This window comes from Medicago truncatula, chromosome 2 (assembly GCF_003473485.1).
Source record: "Medicago truncatula cultivar Jemalong A17 chromosome 2, MtrunA17r5.0-ANR, whole genome shotgun sequence".
In the NCBI taxonomy this organism is placed as follows: Eukaryota; Viridiplantae; Streptophyta; class Magnoliopsida; order Fabales; family Fabaceae; genus Medicago; species Medicago truncatula.
This window is the reverse complement of record NC_053043.1, coordinates 30739033-30754157: the sequence shown is the minus strand read 5'-3', so window position 1 is coordinate 30754157 and position 15125 is coordinate 30739033. Positions and strand designations below refer to the sequence as shown.

The following is a 15125-nucleotide window of genomic DNA, read 5'->3' as shown; positions in this document are numbered from 1 at the left end:
ATAGAGTGTTAGGTAGCGTAAATTAACGGAAAAAAAATCAAGTATAAAACGACGTAAAATTACGCTAATTAACAAAAAGAACACGAAATTTTGGCAAAAAGAGGTGCAACACAAGGACTTCCCAGGAGGTCACCCATCCTAGTACTACTCTCGCCCAAGCACGCTTAACTGCGGAGTTCTGATGGGATCCGGTGCATTAGTGCTGGTATGATCGCACCTGAGAGTAAAGCGTTGTAATTGTATATATGCATTTCTAATTTATTTTTCAAAAAAGACGTCAAACTACGCTAATTAATTAACTAATAGAGTGTTAGGTAGCGTAAATTAACGGAAAAAATGAATACAATCGAAGTTTATTTTCAAAACGACGTAAAATTACGCTAATTAACAAAAAGAACACGAAATTTTGGCAAAAAGAGGTGCAACACAAGGACTTCCCAGGAGGTCACCCATCCTAGTACTACTCTCGCCCAAGCACGCTTAACTGCGGAGTTCTGATGGGATCCGGTGCATTAGTGCTGGTATGATCGCACCTGAGAGTAAAGCGTTGTAATTGTATATATGCATTTCTAATTTATTTTTCAAAAAAGACGTCAAACTACGCTAATTAATTAACTAATAGAGTGTTAGGTAGCGTAAATTAACGGAACGACGTAAAATTACGCTAATTAACAAAAAGAACACGAAATTTTGGCAAAAAGAGGTGCAACACAAGGACTTCCCAGGAGGTCACCCATCCTAGTACTACTCTCGCCCAAGCACGCTTAACTGCGGAGTTCTGATGGGATCCGGTGCATTAGTGCTGGTATGATCGCACCTGAGAGTAAAGCGTTGTAATTGTATATATGCATTTCTAATTTATTTTTCAAAAAAGACGTCAAACTACGCTAATTAATTAACTAATAGAGTGTTAGGTAGCGTAAATTAACGGAACGACGTAAAATTACGCTAATTAACAAAAAGAACACGAAATTTTGGCAAAAAGAGGTGCAACACAAGGACTTCCCAGGAGGTCACCCATCCTAGTACTACTCTCGCCCAAGCACGCTTAACTGCGGAGTTCTGATGGGATCCGGTGCATTAGTGCTGGTATGATCGCACCTGAGAGTAAAGCGTTGTAATTGTATATATGCATTTCTAATTTATTTTTCAAAAAAGACGTCAAACTACGCTAATTAATTAACTAATAGAGTGTTAGGTAGCGTAAATTAACGGAACGACGTAAAATTACGCTAATTAACAAAAAGAACACGAAATTTTGGCAAAAAGAGGTGCAACACAAGGACTTCCCAGGAGGTCACCCATCCTAGTACTACTCTCGCCCAAGCACGCTTAACTGCGGAGTTCTGATGGGATCCGGTGCATTAGTGCTGGTATGATCGCACCTGAGAGTAAAGCGTTGTAATTGTATATATGCATTTCTAATTTATTTTTCAAAAAAGACGTCAAACTACGCTAATTAATTAACTAATAGAGTGTTAGGTAGCGTAAATTAACGGAAAAAATGAAATACAATCGAAGTTTATTTTTCAAAAACGACGTAAAATTACGCTAATTAACAAAAAGAACACGAAATTTTGGCAAAAAGAGGTGCAACACAAGGACTTCCCAGGAGGTCACCCATCCTAGTACTACTCTCGCCCAAGCACGCTTAACTGCGGAGTTCTGATGGGATCCGGTGCATTAGTGCTGGTATGATCGCACCTGAGAGTAAAGCGTTGTAATTGTATATATGCATTTCTAATTTATTTTTCAAAAAAGACGTCAAACTACGCTAATTAATTAACTAATAGAGTGTTAGGTAGCGTAAATTAACGGAGATCAACGAGTTTATTTTCAAAACGTAAAATTACGCTAATTAACAAAAAGAACACGAAATTTTGGCAAAAAGAGGTGCAACACAAGGACTTCCCAGGAGGTCACCCATCCTAGTACTACTCTCGCCCAAGCACGCTTAACTGCGGAGTTCTGATGGGATCCGGTGCATTAGTGCTGGTATGATCGCACCTGAGAGTAAAGCGTTGTAATTGTATATATGCATTTCTAATTTATTTTTCAAAAAAGACGTCAAACTACGCTAATTAATTAACTAATAGAGTGTTAGGTAGCGTAAATTAACGGAAAAATGAATACAATCGAAGTTTATTTTTCAAAAACGACGTAAAATTACGCTAATTAACAAAAAGAACACGAAATTTTGGCAAAAAGAGGTGCAACACAAGGACTTCCCAGGAGGTCACCCATCCTAGTACTACTCTCGCCCAAGCACGCTTAACTGCGGAGTTCTGATGGGATCCGGTGCATTAGTGCTGGTATGATCGCACCTGAGAGTAAAGCGTTGTAATTGTATATATGCATTTCTAATTTATTTTTCAAAAAAGACGTCAAACTACGCTAATTAATTAACTAATAGAGTGTTAGGTAGCGTAAATTAACGGAACGACGTAAAATTACGCTAATTAACAAAAAGAACACGAAATTTTGGCAAAAAGAGGTGCAACACAAGGACTTCCAGGAGGTCACCCATCCTAGTACTACTCTCGCCCAAGCACGCTTAACTGCGGAGTTCTGATGGGATCCGGTGCATTAGTGCTGGTATGATCGCACCTGAGAGTAAAGCGTTGTAATTGTATATATGCATTTCTAATTTATTTTTCAAAAAAGACGTCAAACTACGCTAATTAATTAACTAATAGAGTGTTAGGTAGCGTAAATTAACGGAAAAAATGAATACAATCGAAGTTTATTTTTCAAAAACGACGTAAAATTACGCTAATTAACAAAAAGAACACGAAATTTTGGCAAAAAGAGGTGCAACACAAGGACTTCCCAGGAGGTCACCCATCCTAGTACTACTCTCGCCCAAGCACGCTTAACTGCGGAGTTCTGATGGGATCCGGTGCATTAGTGCTGGTATGATCGCACCTGAGAGTAAAGCGTTGTAATTGTATATATGCATTTCTAATTTATTTTTCAAAAAAGACGTCAAACTACGCTAATTAATTAACTAATAGAGTGTTAGGTAGCGTAAATTACAACGAGATCAAAACGACGTAAAATTACGCTAATTAACAAAAAGAACACGAAATTTTGGCAAAAAGAGGTGCAACACAAGGACTTCCCAGGAGGTCACCCATCCTAGTACTACTCTCGCCCAAGCACGCTTAACTGCGGAGTTCTGATGGGATCCGGTGCATTAGTGCTGGTATGATCGCACCTGAGAGTAAAGCGTTGTAATTGTATATATGCATTTCTAATTTATTTTTCAAAAAAGACGTCAAACTACGCTAATTAATTAACTAATAGAGTGTTAGGTAGCGTAAATTAACGGAACGACGTAAAATTACGCTAATTAACAAAAAGAACACGAAATTTTGGCAAAAAGAGGTGCAACACAAGGACTTCCCAGGAGGTCACCCATCCTAGTACTACTCTCGCCCAAGCACGCTTAACTGCGGAGTTCTGATGGGATCCGGTGCATTAGTGCTGGTATGATCGCACCTGAGAGTAAAGCGTTGTAATTGTATATATGCATTTCTAATTTATTTTTCAAAAAAGACGTCAAACTACGCTAATTAATTAACTAATAGAGTGTTAGGTAGCGTAAATTAACGGAACGACGTAAAATTACGCTAATTAACAAAAAGAACACGAAATTTTGGCAAAAAGAGGTGCAACACAAGGACTTCCCAGGAGGTCACCCATCCTAGTACTACTCTCGCCCAAGCACGCTTAACTGCGGAGTTCTGATGGGATCCGGTGCATTAGTGCTGGTATGATCGCACCTGAGAGTAAAGCGTTGTAATTGTATATATGCATTTCTAATTTATTTTTCAAAAAAGACGTCAAACTACGCTAATTAATTAACTAATAGAGTGTTAGGTAGCGTAAATTAACGGAAAAAATGAAATACAATCGAAGTTTATTTTTCAAAAACGACGTAAAATTACGCTAATTAACAAAAAGAACACGAAATTTTGGCAAAAAGAGGTGCAACACAAGGACTTCCCAGGAGGTCACCCATCCTAGTACTACTCTCGCCCAAGCACGCTTAACTGCGGAGTTCTGATGGGATCCGGTGCATTAGTGCTGGTATGATCGCACCTGAGAGTAAAGCGTTGTAATTGTATATATGCATTTCTAATTTATTTTTCAAAAAAGACGTCAAACTACGCTAATTAATTAACTAATAGAGTGTTAGGTAGCGTAAATTAACGGAACGACGTAAAATTACGCTAATTAACAAAAAGAACACGAAATTTTGGCAAAAAGAGGTGCAACACAAGGACTTCCCAGGAGGTCACCCATCCTAGTACTACTCTCGCCCAAGCACGCTTAACTGCGGAGTTCTGATGGGATCCGGTGCATTAGTGCTGGTATGATCGCACCTGAGAGTAAAGCGTTGTAATTGTATATATGCATTTCTAATTTATTTTCAAAAAAGACGTCAAACTACGCTAATTAATTAACTAATAGAGTGTTAGGTAGCGTAAATTAACGGAAAAATGAAATACAATCGAAGTTTATTTTTCAAAAACGACGTAAAATTACGCTAATTAACAAAAAGAACACGAAATTTTGGCAAAAAGAGGTGCAACACAAGGACTTCCCAGGAGGTCACCCATCCTAGACTACTCTCGCCCAAGCACGCTTAACTGCGGAGTTCTGATGGATCGGTGCATTATCTGGTATATCGCCCTGAGAAAAGTAAAAAAAAAAAAAAAAAAAAAAAAAAAAAAAAAAAAAAAAAAAAAAAAAAAAAAAAAAAAAAAAAAAAAAGACTTCAGGATCCCCCTTCCCCCCCACCAACTGCGGAGTTCTGATGGGATCCGGTGCATTAGTGCTGGTATGATCGCACCTGAGAGTAAAGCGTTGTAATTGTATATATGCATTTCTAATTTATTTTTCAAAAAAGACGTCAAACTACGCTAATTAATTAACTAATAGAGTGTTAGGTAGCGTAAATTAACGGAAAAAATGAAATACAATCGAAGTTTATTTTTCAAAAACGACGTAAAATTACGCTAATTAACAAAAAGAACACGAAATTTTGGCAAAAAGAGGTGCAACACAAGGACTTCCCAGGAGGTCACCCATCCTAGTACTACTCTCGCCCAAGCACGCTTAACTGCGGAGTTCTGATGGGATCCGGTGCATTAGTGCTGGTATGATCGCACCTGAGAGTAAAGCGTTGTAATTGTATATATGCATTTCTAATTTATTTTTCAAAAAAGACGTCAAACTACGCTAATTAATTAACTAATAGAGTGTTAGGTAGCGTAAATTAACGGAAAAATGAAATACAATCGAAGTTATTTTCAAAAACGACGTAAAATTACGCTAATTAACAAAAAGAACACGAAATTTTGGCAAAAAGAGGTGCAACACAAGGACTTCCCAGGAGGTCACCCATCCTAGTACTACTCTCGCCAAGCACGCTTAACTGCGGAGTTCTGATGGGATCCGGTGCATTAGTGCTGGTATGATCGCACCTGAGAGTAAAGCGTTGTAATTGTATATATGCATTTCTAATTTATTTTTCAAAAAAGACGTCAAACTACGCTAATTAATTAACTAATAGAGTGTTAGGTAGCGTAAATTAACGGAACGACGTAAAATTACGCTAATTAACAAAAAGAACACGAAATTTTGGCAAAAAGAGGTGCAACACAAGGACTTCCCAGGAGGTCACCCATCCTAGTACTACTCTCGCCCAAGCACGCTTAACTGCGGAGTTCTGATGGGATCCGGTGCATTAGTGCTGGTATGATCGCACCTGAGAGTAAAGCGTTGTAATTGTATATATGCATTTCTAATTTATTTTCAAAAAAGACGTCAAACTACGCTAATTAATTAACTAATAGAGTGTTAGGTAGCGTAAATTAACGGAAACGACGTAAAATTACGCTAATTAACAAAAAGAACACGAAATTTTGGCAAAAAGAGGTGCAACACAAGGACTTCCCAGGAGGTCACCCATCCTAGTACTACTCTCGCCCAAGCACGCTTAACTGCGGAGTTCTGATGGGATCCGGTGCATTAGTGCTGGTATGATCGCACCTGAGAGTAAAGCGTTGTAATTGTATATATGCATTTCTAATTTATTTTTCAAAAAAGACGTCAAACTACGCTAATTAATTAACTAATAGAGTGTTAGGTAGCGTAAATTAACGGAAAAAATGAATACAATCGAAGTTTATTTTCAAAAACGACGTAAAATTACGCTAATTAACAAAAAGAACACGAAATTTTGGCAAAAAGAGGTGCAACACAAGGACTTCCCAGGAGGTCACCCATCCTAGTACTACTCTCGCCCAAGCACGCTTAACTGCGGAGTTCTGATGGGATCCGGTGCATTAGTGCTGGTATGATCGCACCTGAGAGTAAAGCGTTGTAATTGTATATATGCATTTCTAATTTATTTTTCAAAAAAGACGTCAAACTACGCTAATTAATTAACTAATAGAGTGTTAGGTAGCGTAAATTAACGGAACGACGTAAAATTACGCTAATTAACAAAAAGAACACGAAATTTTGGCAAAAAGAGGTGCAACACAAGGACTTCCCAGGAGGTCACCCATCCTAGTACTACTCTCGCCCAAGCACGCTTAACTGCGGAGTTCTGATGGGATCCGGTGCATTAGTGCTGGTATGATCGCACCTGAGAGTAAAGCGTTGTAATTGTATATATGCATTTCTAATTTATTTTTCAAAAAAGACGTCAAACTACGCTAATTAATTAACTAATAGAGTGTTAGGTAGCGTAAATTAACGGAAAAAATGAATACAATCGAAGTTTATTTTCAAAAACGACGTAAAATTACGCTAATTAACAAAAAGAACACGAAATTTTGGCAAAAAGAGGTGCAACACAAGGACTTCCCAGGAGGTCACCCATCCTAGTACTACTCTCGCCCAAGCACGCTTAACTGCGGAGTTCTGATGGGATCCGGTGCATTAGTGCTGGTATGATCGCACCTGAGAGTAAAGCGTTGTAATTGTATATATGCATTTCTAATTTATTTTTCAAAAAAGACGTCAAACTACGCTAATTAATTAACTAATAGAGTGTTAGGTAGCGTAAATTAACGGAAACGACGTAAAATTACGCTAATTAACAAAAAGAACACGAAATTTTGGCAAAAAGAGGTGCAACACAAGGACTTCCCAGGAGGTCACCCATCCTAGTACTACTCTCGCCCAAGCACGCTTAACTGCGGAGTTCTGATGGGATCCGGTGCATTAGTGCTGGTATGATCGCACCTGAGAGTAAAGCGTTGTAATTGTATATATGCATTTCTAATTTATTTTTCAAAAAAGACGTCAAACTACGCTAATTAATTAACTAATAGAGTGTTAGGTAGCGTAAATTAACGGAACGACGTAAAATTACGCTAATTAACAAAAAGAACACGAAATTTTGGCAAAAAGAGGTGCAACACAAGGACTTCCCAGGAGGTCACCCATCCTAGTACTACTCTCGCCCAAGCACGCTTAACTGCGGAGTTCTGATGGGATCCGGTGCATTAGTGCTGGTATGATCGCACCTGAGAGTAAAGCGTTGTAATTGTATATATGCATTTCTAATTTATTTTTCAAAAAAGACGTCAAACTACGCTAATTAATTAACTAATAGAGTGTTAGGTAGCGTAAATTAACGGAACGACGTAAAATTACGCTAATTAACAAAAAGAACACGAAATTTTGGCAAAAAGAGGTGCAACACAAGGACTTCCCAGGAGGTCACCCATCCTAGTACTACTCTCGCCCAAGCACGCTTAACTGCGGAGTTCTGATGGGATCCGGTGCATTAGTGCTGGTATGATCGCACCTGAGAGTAAAGCGTTGTAATTGTATATATGCATTTCTAATTTATTTTTCAAAAAAGACGTCAAACTACGCTAATTAATTAACTAATAGAGTGTTAGGTAGCGTAAATTAACGGAAAAAATGAAATACAATCGAAGTTTATTTTTCAAAAACGACGTAAAATTACGCTAATTAACAAAAAGAACACGAAATTTTGGCAAAAAGAGGTGCAACACAAGGACTTCCCAGGAGGTCACCCATCCTAGTACTACTCTCGCCCAAGCACGCTTAACTGCGGAGTTCTGATGGGATCCGGTGCATTAGTGCTGGTATGATCGCACCTGAGAGTAAAGCGTTGTAATTGTATATATGCATTTCTAATTTATTTTTCAAAAAAGACGTCAAACTACGCTAATTAATTAACTAATAGAGTGTTAGGTAGCGTAAATTAACGGAACGACGTAAAATTACGCTAATTAACAAAAAGAACACGAAATTTTGGCAAAAAGAGGTGCAACACAAGGACTTCCCAGGAGGTCACCCATCCTAGTACTACTCTCGCCCAAGCACGCTTAACTGCGGAGTTCTGATGGGATCCGGTGCATTAGTGCTGGTATGATCGCACCTGAGAGTAAAGCGTTGTAATTGTATATATGCATTTCTAATTTATTTTTCAAAAAAGACGTCAAACTACGCTAATTAATTAACTAATAGAGTGTTAGGTAGCGTAAATTAACGGAAAAAATGAAATACAATCGAAGTTTATTTTTCAAAAACGACGTAAAATTACGCTAATTAACAAAAAGAACACGAAATTTTGGCAAAAAGAGGTGCAACACAAGGACTTCCCAGGAGGTCACCCATCCTAGTACTACTCTCGCCCAAGCACGCTTAACTGCGGAGTTCTGATGGGATCCGGTGCATTAGTGCTGGTATGATCGCACCTGAGAGTAAAGCGTTGTAATTGTATATATGCATTTCTAATTTATTTTTCAAAAAAGACGTCAAACTACGCTAATTAATTAACTAATAGAGTGTTAGGTAGCGTAAATTAACGGAACGACGTAAAATTACGCTAATTAACAAAAAGAACACGAAATTTTGGCAAAAAGAGGTGCAACACAAGGACTTCCCAGGAGGTCACCCATCCTAGTACTACTCTCGCCCAAGCACGCTTAACTGCGGAGTTCTGATGGGATCCGGTGCATTAGTGCTGGTATGATCGCACCTGAGAGTAAAGCGTTGTAATTGTATATATGCATTTCTAATTTATTTTTCAAAAAAGACGTCAAACTACGCTAATTAATTAACTAATAGAGTGTTAGGTAGCGTAAATTAACGGAAAAAATGAAATACAATCGAAGTTTATTTTTCAAAAACGACGTAAAATTACGCTAATTAACAAAAAGAACACGAAATTTTGGCAAAAAGAGGTGCAACACAAGGACTTCCCAGGAGGTCACCCATCCTAGTACTACTCTCGCCCAAGCACGCTTAACTGCGGAGTTCTGATGGGATCCGGTGCATTAGTGCTGGTATGATCGCACCTGAGAGTAAAGCGTTGTAATTGTATATATGCATTTCTAATTTATTTTTCAATAAAGACGTCAAACTACGCTAATTAATTAACTAATAGAGTGTTAGGTAGCGTAAATTAACGGAACGACGTAAAATTACGCTAATTAACAAAAAGAACACGAAATTTTGGCAAAAAGAGGTGCAACACAAGGACTTCCCAGGAGGTCACCCATCCTAGTACTACTCTCGCCCAAGCACGCTTAACTGCGGAGTTCTGATGGGATCCGGTGCATTAGTGCTGGTATGATCGCACCTGAGAGTAAAGCGTTGTAATTGTATATATGCATTTCTAATTTATTTTCAAAAAAGACGTCAAACTACGCTAATTAATTAACTAATAGAGTGTTAGGTAGCGTAAATTAACGGAAAAAATGAAATACAATCGAAGTTTATTTTTCAAAAACGACGTAAAATTACGCTAATTAACAAAAAGAACACGAAATTTTGGCAAAAAGAGGTGCAACACAAGGACTTCCCAGGAGGTCACCCATCCTAGTACTACTCTCGCCCAAGCACGCTTAACTGCGGAGTTCTGATGGGATCCGGTGCATTAGTGCTGGTATGATCGCACCTGAGAGTAAAGCGTTGTAATTGTATATATGCATTTCTAATTTATTTTTCAAAAAAGACGTCAAACTACGCTAATTAATTAACTAATAGAGTGTTAGGTAGCGTAAATTAACGGAACGACGTAAAATTACGCTAATTAACAAAAAGAACACGAAATTTTGGCAAAAAGAGGTGCAACACAAGGACTTCCCAGGAGGTCACCCATCCTAGTACTACTCTCGCCCAAGCACGCTTAACTGCGGAGTTCTGATGGGATCCGGTGCATTAGTGCTGGTATGATCGCACCTGAGAGTAAAGCGTTGTAATTGTATATATGCATTTCTAATTTATTTTTCAAAAAAGACGTCAAACTACGCTAATTAATTAACTAATAGAGTGTTAGGTAGCGTAAATTAACGGAACGACGTAAAATTACGCTAATTAACAAAAAGAACACGAAATTTTGGCAAAAAGAGGTGCAACACAAGGACTTCCCAGGAGGTCACCCATCCTAGTACTACTCTCGCCCAAGCACGCTTAACTGCGGAGTTCTGATGGGATCCGGTGCATTAGTGCTGGTATGATCGCACCTGAGAGTAAAGCGTTGTAATTGTATATATGCATTTCTAATTTATTTTTCAAAAAAGACGTCAAACTACGCTAATTAATTAACTAATAGAGTGTTAGGTAGCGTAAATTAACGGAAAAAATGAAATACAATCGAAGTTTATTTTTCAAAAACGACGTAAAATTACGCTAATTAACAAAAAGAACACGAAATTTTGGCAAAAAGAGGTGCAACACAAGGACTTCCCAGGAGGTCACCTGTAACGCCCTCTCTAATTATCTGATTATTTTAAATGAGTTTAGAATATACTTATATGATTTGTGTGATTTATATGATTTATTTTCATGAGTGATATTTTGTTATGATATATGTTATAAATTTATTAATATAATATATATGTTATTTTATTTAGAAATATATATGTTATTTGATTTAGAAATATATATATGCTATTTGATTTAAAAATATAATATATGTTATTTGATTTAGAAATGTATATATGTCATTTGTTATGGAAATATATATATATATATATATATATATATATATATATGTTATAGAGATATATTTGTTATTTATTATTGTTATAGAAACATTTTATATATATATATATTGGGATAGAATATTAATATTTGGATTTAAGAGAAAAATAAGTAGGTTAAAGATTTATATAAATAGGAGAGACCTAGTTTAGAAAAACATAACGTACGTACGACTGCTTTTGAAGAAAAGGGAGAAAAGCCAAGAGAAGAGGGAGAGACCTAGAGGGGCTGCGATTTCCTGATTATAAGGTAAGGGTGAGACTAACTTTGCAATCCTATTAAGTATGTGAATCAATGGTTAAGTTTAACATGAATTAGGATGAGTTTAAGAAGAATCGGAAATTAGGTCAAATTGATAGAATTGATGATTAAACGATGGAAACTTGTTAAAAAGATGTAGAAACTGTCCTTAGACCTTAGATAATGATTTAGATGAATTCTGGAATTGAAATTAGGCTTAGAACCTTGTTAGATGATGATTTTCGTGTAGAAAGTGCATCATGTTCGAGCCTAGATTCATCGCTCGCCACGGCGAGCTATGATCCTCGCCTCGCGAGTGATGATCTTCATCGCTCGCCACGCGAGCCTTCCCCTTCGCCTCGCGAGTGTTTTGGTATTGCTCGCCATTGCGAGCAACCTTACTCGCCATAGCGAGTTAAGGCAGAGAGCATGTTAGATTTTGTGTTTCGGCCTTTTGAGTTGAACCTTAGATGCCTTTGAGTACCTTTAGGTGCCTACTATTGATTAGAGAATGATTTAGAACAAGATTGAACCTAGAACAACCTTAGTTGGAAAGTTGGCTTGTACTCGCCACGGCGAGCAGATGCTCTCGCCTCGCGAGCACTTTCAGAATTGAGTGTTTTTAGTGCATTGTGAGACTTGAGTTGCTTGGATTGGTTAGAAATGAACTTTAGGTACATAGTGTGACCTATTAAAGATAATGATTGTGAATTGTGAAGCTATATTGAAATGCTAAGTGTTTATAATGTGATTTATTGATTGATTGCATTGCTTGAATTATTATTGAATGATCAGGAAGTTGTTGAAAATGAATTGGTATTAAGCTGTTAATATAATCTGATTATGCTGCTATTGTTATTTAACTAAGTTACATGAGTTGTTGTTGATTATCATTTGATATTGTTATATCCTGAGATGTTTATGTGTCGCCTATGTTGCTGTTGTTGGTTATGTGAAATATTTATATGCCTTATGTGGAAGATGTTTGATGTTTAAGTTGTTGATGCTTCACATTAATATTGTTATGTTGTGAATTGCAATTGATATATTGATATCTCTCTATTGTTGTGTGATTTGACTGTGCTACTGCTGTTATTTAACTAAGTGCATGATGTCTATATATATATTATGAAATGATGACGTTTAGCTCCAAATTATTGGATGCATGATGATATGTTGATTACGATGATTACGGTGTTTTGTTGTTAAGAGTCCATGCATAGCATTTCATTGAGCTTTGTCCTCACCACGATTAGGAGCTTTGTCCTCCGCACGTTTTAGGAGCTTTGTCCTCCGCACGATAAAAGTATATTAATACTTATGATGACGATTGGTACCACATGCATATAAGTGTCTAAGTTGCATTGTCGCATATGTCGAGTCAAGGTCGTTGTTGATGAATTATCATCCATGAGTTGTTAAGTTGTCGATGAATTATCATCCATGAGTTTGTCGAGTTGTGTTCTACCCATGTGTTGTTAAAGAAGTACCTACGAAGATTATACGATGTGAATTATATGATGTTGACTAAAATATTGCTATGTTGTTTAACATGTTGATTATGATATTGTTATGTTGCTACTTTGTTTAAGATATTGATTATGATATTGTTATGTTGCTATGTTGTTTAACATGTTGATTATGATACTGTTATGTTGCTACGTTGTTTAAGATATTGATTATGATATTGTTACGTTGCTATGTTGTTTAAGATAATGATTATGATATTGTTAAGTTGTTATGATGTTGTGTATAATTGTTACTATTAAGTGATGAATATGTTGTTCTATATATGATTAATATTATTAAGTGAATATTATGTTATGTTATTGATGATGATCGAATGTTGTGATTACTTGGTAATTGTTTATCAAAGATGCTATGATGTTTAAGATGATATTGTTTAAGATGTTTATGTTGAAGATTTATGATGTTGATTTTGGTGTTAGTATGTGTTGATTATATTTTCATAAGATGATGAATACGTTGTTGTTATATTAATACAAGAAGATGAATATGTTGTTGTTATATTTTTATATTATGAAGAGATGATGTATATATAATTATTATTATTATTAAGTGAATATCATGCTATGTTGTTGTTATATTATTATATTATGACGAGATGATGTATATATAATTATTATTATTATTAAGTGAATATCATGCTATGTTGTTGTTATATTATTATATTATGATGAGATGATGTATATATAATTATTATTATTATTATTAAGTGAATATCATGTTACGTTGTTGTTATATTATTATAAGAAGATGTTTATGTTATGATGTAGATAATTATTACTATTAATAAGAGATGATTATATTGTGTTGTTTTAAAGTTATTAGTGATGATGATTACATGATGATATCTATGAGTTGTTAAGTGTACTTGATGATGTTTATGTTAAATTGATAAGTTGTCTTTTATTAATGAATTGATAATGAGATGTTTGATGAATAATTATTATTATGAATTAATGATGTTGTTATGTTGTATATGAATTAGGATTAAGATGTTGTTATGCTATATATGAACTATGACTATGATGTGATGATCTGTGTTTGTTACGATTTGGTTAATATGTGTTATATGATGACATTTATAATGTGATGAATATAAAGTAAATGATAATTAGAGGTTAGTTGGATTATTAAGAATTATACATTAAGAAGTATTATTGCTAATAGATGAAGTTATTTGTGTTGTTAAATATAATTATTGAATTATATGCTTGATATTATTGTTTTGTGAAATCTCACCCCTTCTGCTTGAAAATGTTGCTCTTCGTATGAGTAACTTGCAGGTATTACTGATTAGTAGGAGTGGTGGCTCAAGTGTCTTAGGTGCTCTGATACGTAATGGGATGGGAATTTTATTGTTGTCTTTCTATTCCTTGCGTATTGTTTTAAGAAGAATTATGACTTTGGTTTTAGATTGGATTATATGATAAATTTATGAAGAGGCCTTCGTGCCAAAGACTGTTTTGATTATTGAATAATTTCCGCTGCGAAGTATTAAAGACTTTTTTTAGTTATTGAATTTTAAAGGATAAATAGTTATTTATACAGTTTATGATTTTAAGAAAAGAATGTAGCATTCCGTTTAGGTGAATTACTCTGATTAAATAAATGAAATTTTCACATTGGGAAAACGGGGTGTTACAATTGGTATCAGAGCTGGTCGGTCTGTCCGGCCAATTAGAAGAGTCGTGTCGAGTTTTAGTAATAGTTATATTACTATCTTTATGCTATTTGATTAGTTGTTGTTGTGTTTCTAATTAATAGTTATGTTTATTATGTGATCATGTTTGATTGACTAACTTTGATGTGGTTTGCATGTTTTGTTGATGTTTCTATTTAACTATATATGGTTTAGTATGGTTATACAATAATTGAGTTTATTTCTTGTGTGCTTGAATTTCGAGGACGAAATTCTTTTAAGGGGGGGAGAGTTGTAACGCCCTCTCTAATTATCTGATTATTTTAAATGAGTTTAGAATATACTTATATGATTTGTGTGATTTATATGATTTATTTTCATGAGTGATATTTTGTTATGATATATGTTATAAATTTATTAATATAATATATATGTTATTTTATTTAGAAATATATATGTTATTTGATTTAGAAATATATATATGCTATTTGATTTAAAAATATAATATATGTTATTTGATTTAGAAATGTATATATGTCATTTGTTATGGAAATATATATATATATATATATATATATATATATATATATATATATATATATATATGTTATAGAGATATATTTGTTATTTATTATTGTTATAGAAACATTTTATATATATATATATTGGGATA

At 35.2% G+C, this 15125-nt stretch overlaps 34 non-coding genes across 34 annotated transcripts; all 34 read right to left on the bottom strand.

The window, feature by feature from the left end:
- Positions 1 to 100: 100 nt before the first annotated feature.
- LOC120578950 (5S ribosomal RNA) lies at positions 101 to 219 on the bottom strand. Its single transcript, XR_005644756.1, has one exon. It is a non-coding gene; the product is annotated as a 5S ribosomal RNA (ribosomal RNA).
- A 197-nt stretch (positions 220 to 416) lies between these two features.
- On the bottom strand, positions 417 to 535 carry LOC120578949 (5S ribosomal RNA). The gene has a single exon (XR_005644755.1). It is a non-coding gene; the product is annotated as a 5S ribosomal RNA (ribosomal RNA).
- Positions 536 to 700: 165 nt separating this feature from the next.
- Positions 701 to 819, bottom strand: LOC120578948 (5S ribosomal RNA). The gene has a single exon (XR_005644754.1). It is a non-coding gene; the product is annotated as a 5S ribosomal RNA (ribosomal RNA).
- Positions 820 to 984: 165 nt separating this feature from the next.
- Positions 985 to 1103, bottom strand: LOC120578947 (5S ribosomal RNA). The gene has a single exon (XR_005644753.1). It is a non-coding gene; the product is annotated as a 5S ribosomal RNA (ribosomal RNA).
- A 165-nt stretch (positions 1104 to 1268) lies between these two features.
- On the bottom strand, positions 1269 to 1387 carry LOC120578946 (5S ribosomal RNA). The gene has a single exon (XR_005644752.1). It is a non-coding gene; the product is annotated as a 5S ribosomal RNA (ribosomal RNA).
- A 200-nt stretch (positions 1388 to 1587) lies between these two features.
- LOC120578945 (5S ribosomal RNA) lies at positions 1588 to 1706 on the bottom strand. The gene has a single exon (XR_005644751.1). It is a non-coding gene; the product is annotated as a 5S ribosomal RNA (ribosomal RNA).
- A 184-nt stretch (positions 1707 to 1890) lies between these two features.
- LOC120578943 (5S ribosomal RNA) lies at positions 1891 to 2009 on the bottom strand. The gene has a single exon (XR_005644749.1). It is a non-coding gene; the product is annotated as a 5S ribosomal RNA (ribosomal RNA).
- Positions 2010 to 2207: 198 nt separating this feature from the next.
- On the bottom strand, positions 2208 to 2326 carry LOC120578942 (5S ribosomal RNA). The gene has a single exon (XR_005644748.1). It is a non-coding gene; the product is annotated as a 5S ribosomal RNA (ribosomal RNA).
- Positions 2327 to 2491: 165 nt separating this feature from the next.
- LOC120578670 (5S ribosomal RNA) lies at positions 2492 to 2609 on the bottom strand. Its single transcript, XR_005644484.1, has one exon. It is a non-coding gene; the product is annotated as a 5S ribosomal RNA (ribosomal RNA).
- Positions 2610 to 2808: 199 nt separating this feature from the next.
- Positions 2809 to 2927, bottom strand: LOC120578941 (5S ribosomal RNA). Its single transcript, XR_005644747.1, has one exon. It is a non-coding gene; the product is annotated as a 5S ribosomal RNA (ribosomal RNA).
- A 173-nt stretch (positions 2928 to 3100) lies between these two features.
- On the bottom strand, positions 3101 to 3219 carry LOC120578940 (5S ribosomal RNA). The gene has a single exon (XR_005644746.1). It is a non-coding gene; the product is annotated as a 5S ribosomal RNA (ribosomal RNA).
- A 165-nt stretch (positions 3220 to 3384) lies between these two features.
- On the bottom strand, positions 3385 to 3503 carry LOC120578939 (5S ribosomal RNA). The gene has a single exon (XR_005644745.1). It is a non-coding gene; the product is annotated as a 5S ribosomal RNA (ribosomal RNA).
- A 165-nt stretch (positions 3504 to 3668) lies between these two features.
- On the bottom strand, positions 3669 to 3787 carry LOC120578938 (5S ribosomal RNA). The gene has a single exon (XR_005644744.1). It is a non-coding gene; the product is annotated as a 5S ribosomal RNA (ribosomal RNA).
- Positions 3788 to 3987: 200 nt separating this feature from the next.
- On the bottom strand, positions 3988 to 4106 carry LOC120578937 (5S ribosomal RNA). Its single transcript, XR_005644743.1, has one exon. It is a non-coding gene; the product is annotated as a 5S ribosomal RNA (ribosomal RNA).
- A 165-nt stretch (positions 4107 to 4271) lies between these two features.
- Positions 4272 to 4390, bottom strand: LOC120578936 (5S ribosomal RNA). Its single transcript, XR_005644742.1, has one exon. It is a non-coding gene; the product is annotated as a 5S ribosomal RNA (ribosomal RNA).
- Positions 4391 to 5060: 670 nt separating this feature from the next.
- LOC120578935 (5S ribosomal RNA) lies at positions 5061 to 5179 on the bottom strand. Its single transcript, XR_005644741.1, has one exon. It is a non-coding gene; the product is annotated as a 5S ribosomal RNA (ribosomal RNA).
- Positions 5180 to 5376: 197 nt separating this feature from the next.
- LOC120578697 (5S ribosomal RNA) lies at positions 5377 to 5494 on the bottom strand. The gene has a single exon (XR_005644511.1). It is a non-coding gene; the product is annotated as a 5S ribosomal RNA (ribosomal RNA).
- Positions 5495 to 5659: 165 nt separating this feature from the next.
- On the bottom strand, positions 5660 to 5778 carry LOC120578934 (5S ribosomal RNA). The gene has a single exon (XR_005644740.1). It is a non-coding gene; the product is annotated as a 5S ribosomal RNA (ribosomal RNA).
- A 165-nt stretch (positions 5779 to 5943) lies between these two features.
- LOC120578932 (5S ribosomal RNA) lies at positions 5944 to 6062 on the bottom strand. The gene has a single exon (XR_005644738.1). It is a non-coding gene; the product is annotated as a 5S ribosomal RNA (ribosomal RNA).
- Positions 6063 to 6260: 198 nt separating this feature from the next.
- Positions 6261 to 6379, bottom strand: LOC120578931 (5S ribosomal RNA). The gene has a single exon (XR_005644737.1). It is a non-coding gene; the product is annotated as a 5S ribosomal RNA (ribosomal RNA).
- A 165-nt stretch (positions 6380 to 6544) lies between these two features.
- On the bottom strand, positions 6545 to 6663 carry LOC120578930 (5S ribosomal RNA). Its single transcript, XR_005644736.1, has one exon. It is a non-coding gene; the product is annotated as a 5S ribosomal RNA (ribosomal RNA).
- Positions 6664 to 6861: 198 nt separating this feature from the next.
- Positions 6862 to 6980, bottom strand: LOC120578929 (5S ribosomal RNA). The gene has a single exon (XR_005644735.1). It is a non-coding gene; the product is annotated as a 5S ribosomal RNA (ribosomal RNA).
- A 166-nt stretch (positions 6981 to 7146) lies between these two features.
- LOC120578928 (5S ribosomal RNA) lies at positions 7147 to 7265 on the bottom strand. The gene has a single exon (XR_005644734.1). It is a non-coding gene; the product is annotated as a 5S ribosomal RNA (ribosomal RNA).
- Positions 7266 to 7430: 165 nt separating this feature from the next.
- LOC120578927 (5S ribosomal RNA) lies at positions 7431 to 7549 on the bottom strand. Its single transcript, XR_005644733.1, has one exon. It is a non-coding gene; the product is annotated as a 5S ribosomal RNA (ribosomal RNA).
- A 165-nt stretch (positions 7550 to 7714) lies between these two features.
- LOC120578926 (5S ribosomal RNA) lies at positions 7715 to 7833 on the bottom strand. Its single transcript, XR_005644732.1, has one exon. It is a non-coding gene; the product is annotated as a 5S ribosomal RNA (ribosomal RNA).
- A 200-nt stretch (positions 7834 to 8033) lies between these two features.
- On the bottom strand, positions 8034 to 8152 carry LOC120578925 (5S ribosomal RNA). The gene has a single exon (XR_005644731.1). It is a non-coding gene; the product is annotated as a 5S ribosomal RNA (ribosomal RNA).
- Positions 8153 to 8317: 165 nt separating this feature from the next.
- On the bottom strand, positions 8318 to 8436 carry LOC120578924 (5S ribosomal RNA). The gene has a single exon (XR_005644730.1). It is a non-coding gene; the product is annotated as a 5S ribosomal RNA (ribosomal RNA).
- A 200-nt stretch (positions 8437 to 8636) lies between these two features.
- On the bottom strand, positions 8637 to 8755 carry LOC120578923 (5S ribosomal RNA). Its single transcript, XR_005644729.1, has one exon. It is a non-coding gene; the product is annotated as a 5S ribosomal RNA (ribosomal RNA).
- Positions 8756 to 8920: 165 nt separating this feature from the next.
- On the bottom strand, positions 8921 to 9039 carry LOC120578921 (5S ribosomal RNA). Its single transcript, XR_005644727.1, has one exon. It is a non-coding gene; the product is annotated as a 5S ribosomal RNA (ribosomal RNA).
- Positions 9040 to 9239: 200 nt separating this feature from the next.
- On the bottom strand, positions 9240 to 9358 carry LOC120578920 (5S ribosomal RNA). Its single transcript, XR_005644726.1, has one exon. It is a non-coding gene; the product is annotated as a 5S ribosomal RNA (ribosomal RNA).
- A 165-nt stretch (positions 9359 to 9523) lies between these two features.
- On the bottom strand, positions 9524 to 9642 carry LOC120578919 (5S ribosomal RNA). Its single transcript, XR_005644725.1, has one exon. It is a non-coding gene; the product is annotated as a 5S ribosomal RNA (ribosomal RNA).
- Positions 9643 to 9841: 199 nt separating this feature from the next.
- On the bottom strand, positions 9842 to 9960 carry LOC120578918 (5S ribosomal RNA). The gene has a single exon (XR_005644724.1). It is a non-coding gene; the product is annotated as a 5S ribosomal RNA (ribosomal RNA).
- Positions 9961 to 10125: 165 nt separating this feature from the next.
- LOC120578917 (5S ribosomal RNA) lies at positions 10126 to 10244 on the bottom strand. The gene has a single exon (XR_005644723.1). It is a non-coding gene; the product is annotated as a 5S ribosomal RNA (ribosomal RNA).
- Positions 10245 to 10409: 165 nt separating this feature from the next.
- LOC120578916 (5S ribosomal RNA) lies at positions 10410 to 10528 on the bottom strand. The gene has a single exon (XR_005644722.1). It is a non-coding gene; the product is annotated as a 5S ribosomal RNA (ribosomal RNA).
- Positions 10529 to 15125: the final 4597 nt, after the last annotated feature.